The sequence below is a fragment of the Cupressus sempervirens genome, chromosome 7 (assembly GCF_028749045.1).
Source record: "Cupressus sempervirens isolate cs-2001-9-10 chromosome 7, ASM2874904v1, whole genome shotgun sequence".
NCBI classification, from domain to species: Eukaryota; Viridiplantae; Streptophyta; class Pinopsida; order Cupressales; family Cupressaceae; genus Cupressus; species Cupressus sempervirens.
In genome coordinates this window covers 154,058,736-154,067,630 of record NC_143124.1, presented here as the reverse complement: position 1 = coordinate 154,067,630, position 8,895 = coordinate 154,058,736, and the positions used below count along the sequence as shown (strand labels likewise).

The following is an 8,895-nucleotide window of genomic DNA, read 5'->3' as shown; positions in this document are numbered from 1 at the left end:
GGGAGATATCTAAAGAAATTGATAATTAATTTATGAGGGAGTGTTAGAACAAAAATTAATTGTCTCAAGTAGTGTTGGCCCAAACCAAAGACCCAACCACCAATTTTGAACATACTTTTCATGTTCTATGCATTGTTTCACCTATCCTACATTATTGCTCCAATAAACTTTTGTTTGTGACTTTTCTAACATTTAATAAGTATTTTTTTTTTTATAAATTAATAGATTGGGTCTATGATTTGCAAAGTCCATTTTCAGTTTCTCTTCTATTTGGGTTTTTCTTCTATGGCTAGTTTTTAACTAAAATATTAAAGGGTCTCTTATCTTCTGTAAGAAAGAAGAGCTTAGAAATATTGAAATGAAGAAAACAACACAATCATATCTAGATAGAGATGTATATAATGATTATCATTGCTAAGAAATTATCTTCAAAAAAGTAAACCAAGAATATATCAGCTATTGCCAATGATGAAGAACAATAAAACAAAATAAATATATAAGAAGGTTCACATATTTACAAACAAGTGCAAGTAGTACCAATAGACCTAGTCTATTGCCTTGCCCAACCATTTTGCTATGCCATGTCCAAGTAGCAACTTTTCTTTGATACAAGTGATAGGAGTACATGCATTTTATTCATGACGAACAAAACTTATAAAGGTGATCACGACATCTACATTTTAGAAGAGTGGCCATGATTAGCTATTTTGTAGATGACAAAATTTTGTATACCGACCATTGGGAAATACATCTTCCTTATAAAAAATTTAGTCAAAATAGAATGTTATTTGATCAAAAGTAATCATCAAAGTAAAATATTTTATTTTTGTCTCTTATAAACTATTTATCTTCCCTTTTATAAGTTTTATTTCATACACAAAATTAATTTGAAACTATCACTTCACTTAAATATTTCTTCTATAAACAATACCGTTTGCTAAATGGCATATCAATTAACTCCATAAAATACATAAATATATAGGAAAAATGGATAAAGTATTTTGAACTGTTTTCTTGGCCCTCTTCCACGTACCCATCGCATACTAGAAAGCAATTATTATTAGCCTCTCTTAACGGAGGACTAGGACCACTAAATCTTTCAGGGTCCGTTTGGTTCCTGGAAGATGAAAGGAATTGGCTTTTTCAAAACCCGGATTTGAAAATTTGTGCATTTGTTTCAAAATTTGCGAAATGGAATTAGTATACGGGACTTCCAATTTTGCCTCAAAACTAGGTTTTTCGACTTCCTAAAAAAAGTAGGAATTGAAAATCAAAACCTGGTTTTGTTTTTTAAGGAGTGTAAAAACAATATATTGGACTACTTTTTGAAATTTGTCTTCAACTCCACGCTTACACATAAAAATGTGTCTTCACACGCATCTTCCGAGTGAAACAAACGGTTTCAGCAAAATCTCAAAAATTGGAATGAAGATATACAAAACCTTGATTTGGTTAAACCAAGGTTTGTAGAATCCAGGTTTTTTAAATTCCATGAACCAAATGGACCCTCAAGGAAACTTCTTTAGTGACTACACGCTTCAAGACCTACACGCTTCCGACCACTTGTCAATTGACTAAATTTATTGCAACAATGAAAATAATGTGGATATGCAACATAACTTTTAAAGATGCCCAAAAGAAGTGCCGCCACGTTTGACTCTACTTATTATGTAATTAAAAATTTAAAAACTCATCGCATTCATATTTTCCATTAAATAATAAATACATTCAAATGTGCTTTTTGGATAGACGGTGTATTATTATTATTATTTTATTTATGACGTGGTCGCCAAGTTATATTGCCCGATATAGATCACCATAATTGGCAAAGGTTTCTCCAAACTAAAAGAGATAAACCTGCCTTTGATCTGTTGAGGATGGAGCAACTGATTGCAAAAATATGGTCATTTATCGGCCTTTCCACTCTCCTGCAAAACTTTCTTCCTCCACAGCTGTACAAAATCCTGACGGACTGGTTATCATCTCTCAAGGATTATTTCAATCCGCCTCTCTACCATCTCGAAATTCAAGAATTCAAAGACAGCCATGGCGTCAACGGCAACGATCTCTACGACATCGTCGAGCGCTATCTCGACGGTCTGGATGGAATCAGCCGCACTAGAAAACTGACCGTGTTTCGCGCAAAGAACTCAACCAATTTAGGGTTTTCCCCAGCGTTGGACGAGGTAGTGGAAGACAGCTTCAACGGCATCAAGCTGTGGTGGACACACAACGCCATAGTCGAGGAAGGAAGTGGAAGGGACGGCAACATGGCAAATGCAAAGCAGCAATTTACCCTGAAAGCAGAACACCCAGATCAAGAGTTTCTCCGCTCTTACTTCGATCACATAGCAGATCGCGCAGCCGAGCTCAGTTTGCTGAACTAAGATCTGATGCTGTATACCAACAACGAAAATGCTCTGATAGCACATGTAAGAACTGCCCTTGCAAAACCAATGCCGCATCAGCAATTTATGAAAAAGGCAGAAAATCCAACAAGAATCAAAGTCTTTTGAATATTGACTAGTCAACATGATTTGATTAACTATCATTAACTTTAATTAATTGATACATATACTTATATGCTCAAATTAAAAGAAACTGTAAATTCATTACCATATTACCCAATACCAGATACCAGAGACCAGGTGGTATAACCATGATGACCAAGTTGAAAAGAGCTCCAAAACCTGTCTAAGAACACAAGGGCGAGAATATTGTAGGAATGCTTTTCCACCCTACCACGAAGCTATTAAGCTTCCCCAGAATCTTTTCTGACATGAAAGATACCTAACCCAGCAACGAGATAATCTAATCAAGTAAAATCAAGAGAAGTAATGGAATTGTGGTACACAATAGTGTCAAGAATAGTATCGGTCGACACGATAACCAAACAACAAGATAACCAAATAACATTTTCATAGTTGTCATTTCAAAACCCATTATTTATGATAAGTAGAACATAACAAGGTTTATTCATCTTTGAGTGCCATACTCCCATTCACATACAAGGATAAAATCATAAAGTTCTTTAACCAAGGATCAATTAATTGCAGCATTTTAATACATCTTTAGCAAGAAATTTTAATCCAACTTCCAAGTATTACCATCAATTCTCTTTTTATGCATGTGATACATACACATAGGTTAAGCCAATCATATAGTCTACTAATAAAACCATTTCCCCCTCAATTAGCAATCATAGTATGTTATCCTATCTTAAATTTCCTCTCATAAAACATAATTACACAAGCAGCATGACACCATTACTCTTTCCACTACGCACTATCAACATATAAGCATACAAGTAAAACAACATTGCTAAGAAGTACATACCCTTGATGCTCACATTCAGTCTATGACATTATGAATGACATTCTTAGCATGATTAGGTCAACAAGGTTAATACTATGCTAATTTCCAATTTGAACAAGATCTCTTATGCATTACAACAAAACTTCTTTATGCCCATTAGTTCAAATGAACTATGATGAATCATGTGTTCAATGTTTTTGATATAGAGAAGTAAACCCAACAAAATACAATACACTACTATATCTCAGAATTTCTTGAATTTATACACATACCATTCACACTTATTGCTTGTTCTTTGAAATGAAAATGTCAACATAAGTTTTCAATCAAATGGACGAACATCATCATATCTTATGTTAATGGTATATCAAGAGAATAATTCACTAGTTACCCACATTCATAAGCTCTTGCATACTTCATGTGATTTTCATGAATAAGAAGTCATGTATCAATCTTCTCTGAATGCATACTTCTAGTTTTGTTTTTAAATACAAGAAATTCCATCCACTATGAACATCATCATTCTAAAGTAAAAGAAAATGTATGCAGAAGGGTTTGTTCCTAAACGAGTATTGAGCATCTATTTATTCAGAATATGACACTTCCTTTCTAAATATAATTAATACCAAAGATAGTCCATACTTAAGTCAAACTTAAAATAACAGGAATTGATCACTTAGGAAAGAAAAAAGGAAAGCATCATAAGATTTCTAAAGGAAAGCACTACAGAATTCAATCACATGTTGGCTCATGAGAAACTTGCTAGTTCTTCTAATACAGATAAAAATCTAGCATCAATTTTACCTATCAATATGTGCCTATATTGCAGCTATGCAAGGATTGGTAAATTCCTTCAGAAGTCGAGAGTCAAACCTAGAATTTCATCACTAAATCAGATATAAAAGGTTTAGAAAAAGAATGAAAGGCTCAATAGTAGAACACCTCAACAACACCTAGGGCTATTTTCTATTGGGAGGTTTGTCACTTATTCACCTTCCCTCTTTATCACTATCTTTGATTCACATATTACTCATTTAATTTTAAGAGCTGAAATAAATCCTTTTGTTTCCACAACCATTTATATGAAACTTAAAGATTACAGACCTTTCAATTCACACAAACCTATTTCCCATGGGATGAGTTAGAGCTGTTGAATGTACCAAAAATGGATGAATAGTATCTAAAATGCTTGCCTAGTAATAAGAAAGAGTTTTGGATTGGATAGGTTTGGTTTCTAACAAACATATACCACAATCGAATTTCTTGCATGAATTATTTGTGGCATTAACACAAATCCCAAGTGTTCTTAACAACTAAAGTTGAGGCATAGCAGACAATAAATGGGAATAGAATCTCCAAAATAGGAGATGACTAAGTGGAAATAGGCATTGATGAATTCCAGCAAAAAAAAAAGGAGGAGAGAGTACCTTATTGAAGAAAGTAACCAGAAACAAAGATGGATGAAGAGAAAGAGGAGGAAGTCAAAGATCAAAGCACTTTTCTGGCCTCCAGTTAATAAGTTTCCTCCAAGGCCAAACTACTGATTTTGAGTGAAGCCTGTGACCTTGATGCTCTTGCTGGTGAAGTATGATTGGGCCGCCTCACATGTTGGGCAGCTCTAGTCCTCGGTAGCTTGGAGAAGTCTAACCTTGCTACTATCCGATACATCGGGATTGTTAGTAGAAGATATAGAAACCCATCTCAAGGAATGAAGGTGATTCAATTTTTGCAGAAAGAAGAAGAAATGAGTTAAATAGGTCATGGCCATTTTCGTCGGCCCATGGAAAATCAAAAGAATAGAGGTGATGCCGAGAGAGAATCTTGAGAAAGGAAGCGGATTAGGGCAAAAAAAAGAAAAACTACCCAAGATTAATTGCAACTTGACGGGTGCATAACTGTCCCAACTGATTCGGTACATATATCCAAACAACTCGGCATTTCTTTCCTAATTAAAGACTTTTCCATTATTGAAATTTCTAATAAAATTTCCATAAAAACCACGTGGCATGTTGTTTTTATTTTGTATGGTTTGTAAATTAATGGGTTGTGACAACGGCCCCCCTGGAACAGGTAAATCGACCCTCATTGCGACCATTGCTAATTACATGAGATATGATGTTTATGATCTGGAGCTCACGCAAGTGTGTGATAACATTGAGCTCCGCGCTCTTCTGACGCAGACCAAAGAGAAATCTGTGATTATTATTGAGGACATTGATTGCTCCATCAATTTGGGCGATAGGGCTTCGAATTCTTCTCCACCAAGTGAACAGCAAGGACCAGAGAGGAGCAGCATTACATTGTCTGGTTTGCTCAATTTCACGGACGGGTTGTGGTCCTGCTACGGTGAGGAGTGGATTATTGTATTTACTACGAATCACAAGGAAATGCTTGACCCTGCCCTGCTCAAAAGTGGGCAGATGGACATGAACATTTTCCTTTCCTTTTGCACCTTCGAGGCATTTAAATCTCTCGCCTACAATTATTTGCAGGTTGAGGACCATCCTCTGTTCGCAGCAGTGGAGGAGAGGATGAATTCTGGGGCTGAAATGACTTGTGCAGAAATTATAGAGGTTTTGATGAATAAAGTTGAGGGGCCCAGCGAAGCGCTGAATGATGTGATTTGTGATATGGATGCGAAGATTCGGGTTAAAGAAGAAAAGGATTCAGTTCCACCCTCATCCTTGGAAAATGGGGAAGAGGAATCTGAATCGTTAAAAATAAGAATGAATTCTGAGAGGGGATGGTCAGGGAGCAAGGGAGGGAGAAGGGGAAGGAGAAAGGGAGGAAGAAGGCGAGGGAGATGAATGCACGTCGTTTGCTTGTATTGATATTTTTGGGAATGATCGGGGAGTAGGGGAGGGAAAGGGGCAGGGGAAAGGGAAAGGGAAAGGAAAAGGAAGAAAGCGAGGGAGACGAATGAATGTCTTTTGCTTGTACAGATATTTTTGGGAAGTTGTGTAATTTGTTTATTTATGAAAAAGTAGAGCTCTACAGCATGTGTCCGTGACTTTTTGTGACTAGTAATAATGATATTTTGACATTGATATTTTGTGACTTATGCATTTGCTTTATATTGATTCCTAACATGTTTCTATATTTATATATTATATTTCGATGGTGAAGTTAGATAAAAGACAGGAAAATAAGGACAAAGGTAACAACTGATATGACTATATATATTAAGTGTATATCAGAGCTATTAGCATGTTTGTTACCAAGAGAGGATATATTGTATATAGATGCATTACAATAGTACTATTCAAAGATTGTTCTCAAACAAATTAAAATCAAGCTAGATTTAATTGATAGAAAAAAAATTTGTAATGTCTCCAATATTATTAAATGATAATATTTTGTTGTGTGGTCAAGAATCAATGTTTTTAATCTCTCGGGCCCATTGGTTATTTTTCTACTTGTCGGCTTATTGCTATTTTGTAATCCTTCGAGAAGTTTCTCCAAAGCCTTTGATAAGGCCTTCTTATAGGTTGTTTTAGGCATGCAATTTCAATTATTTTCTCTATACTATGAATTCCAATTGGTGTTTCTTATTGTTCGCCATTTCGGAAGAGAAAGGCCTTCCCTATTTGGCTCGTGCAATTTCGGTCGGATTCAATCCTCACCCTATTCCATCTGTGTACTTGGCTCGGATCTGGAAAATCAAAACATGTCTTGTATGTGGAATATTATTATTGTTTGGCACAAGTTTGTATCTACTTGGTATCTAGTTCCCTACAAGTTATTTGTGTTAAATATATTGCATTTGCATTACATATTGCATTGTTGAACTGCTTTGCATTTCCCTTGTTGTACTACATCACCGTGCACCCCATCTGACTCCATCCACCAACTAGACTCCCTTTGTACGGACATCAAGCAATCGTACGAGCATCTCCATAACATTATGTACGGCCATCATTCCCTCCCTTCCAATACAGACATCCTACACACCTATCGTATGGCTTCACCCATCATCATACAAACATCCTCCTTGGACTATATGGTCACCCCTTTCACCTCTTAATTCCACTATACCTAATGCACTAACTACCCAAAGCACGGAGGAGAATTACTTAAGGCACTGGAAAGACTACCCAAGGCATGGAAGAGAACTACCTGAGGCACTAGAAAGACTACCCAAGGCATGTAGGAGAACTACCTGAGGCACTGGAAAGACTACTCGAGGCATGGAGGAGAACTACCTAAGGCACTGGAAAGACTACCCGAGGCACTAGGTTGAGATCACCTATAGGCCGAGTTCACCTTAGGAACATTACAATGGTATCAAAGCTGGTGATCTTGCCAACCTGTTGGTGATATTGGATGCTGCCAAGATCCCAATCAGTTGGAAGAATGGGTGAATCAAGTGTTGAAATGGTGCAACTTCTAAGGGAGCTAACAAGTGCACAACAAAAACTCAGTGAAACTTTGTTAAATGGACAAGGACAACTCTGTGAGACCTTGGCAAAGGGGCAAGTTTGCCAAGATAAAATTGGTGAGACCCTCAGACTTTTGGCACAAGGAAGGTCAAATGGCAAACAACAGGGAACTCCAACTAGAATTCGTAGTATAGAGAAAATAATCCAAATTGCATGCCTAGAACAACCTACAAGAAGGCCTTAGAAAGGGCTTCGAAGAAACTTCCCAAAAGATTACAAAATAGCAATAAGCCAACAAGTACAAAAATAACCAATGGGCCCAAGAGATTTAAAAACATTGATTCTCGACCACATAACAAAATATTATTATTTAATAATATTGGGGACATTACAAAATTACAGTCTTGACCAAACTATCAATCCATAGTTTCATGTGTTTATGTTTAGGTGGCATTTCTTACATTTCCTATAATGGTTCTTATGAGGATATGAGATTACTAATACGTAGCCCATGTTTAGGTGCCATTTCTTACATTTCCTATAATTAGTGAATTGAAGAATTGTGTTTAATTTTCTTTCAAAACTAATTGTTCTTCCATCTCTTCACAATTTTTGAATAGATATATACATATGTATACATGTCAAGATCTAATCACATGCCAAAACTCTCCATGCATCTAGGCAGCATTTTATATTCTTGTCGATCAACTATAAAGTTTAAAAACTAAGGACAACCATTAATTATGCTAGCCTATATAAGGGAAAATGGCAAGCTAGCCATATATCATGTTTTCTTCTAGTTTCAATGTAAGTACTAATCAAATATGGGTAATAGAAACACTTTAGATTCTTATATAATTTTTATTTGTTATACACAGAACCTTCGACATCTATTGATTTGAATTTTTTTTGTAAAATTTGATGACTAATCAAAATCTTAGATCCTAAAATTTAAAATAAATACAAATCTAATGAAATGAAAATCTCAATGTCAAAATAATTTAATTATTATCTATTAGATAATTGACAATGAGACTTACGCCAAAGGTATTGATGGAGAGTTTTAGAAAGACATGCCCTTCATGGTCTTTCCAAAGCTCTACTAAGAGGTTGATTTTAAAGAGACATAGAAACATAAACATATTTAAATAATGCTAATTTTGAGAACAAATGCATGGAAGAAATAAATAGTATTAATTAA

General features: G+C 35.5%; 1 pseudogene; it reads left to right on the top strand.

The window, feature by feature from the left end:
* The first annotated feature begins 1,741 nt into the window (after positions 1-1,741).
* On the top strand, positions 1,742-6,157 carry LOC149545982 (AAA-ATPase At4g25835-like; annotated as a pseudogene).
* Positions 6,158-8,895: the final 2,738 nt, after the last annotated feature.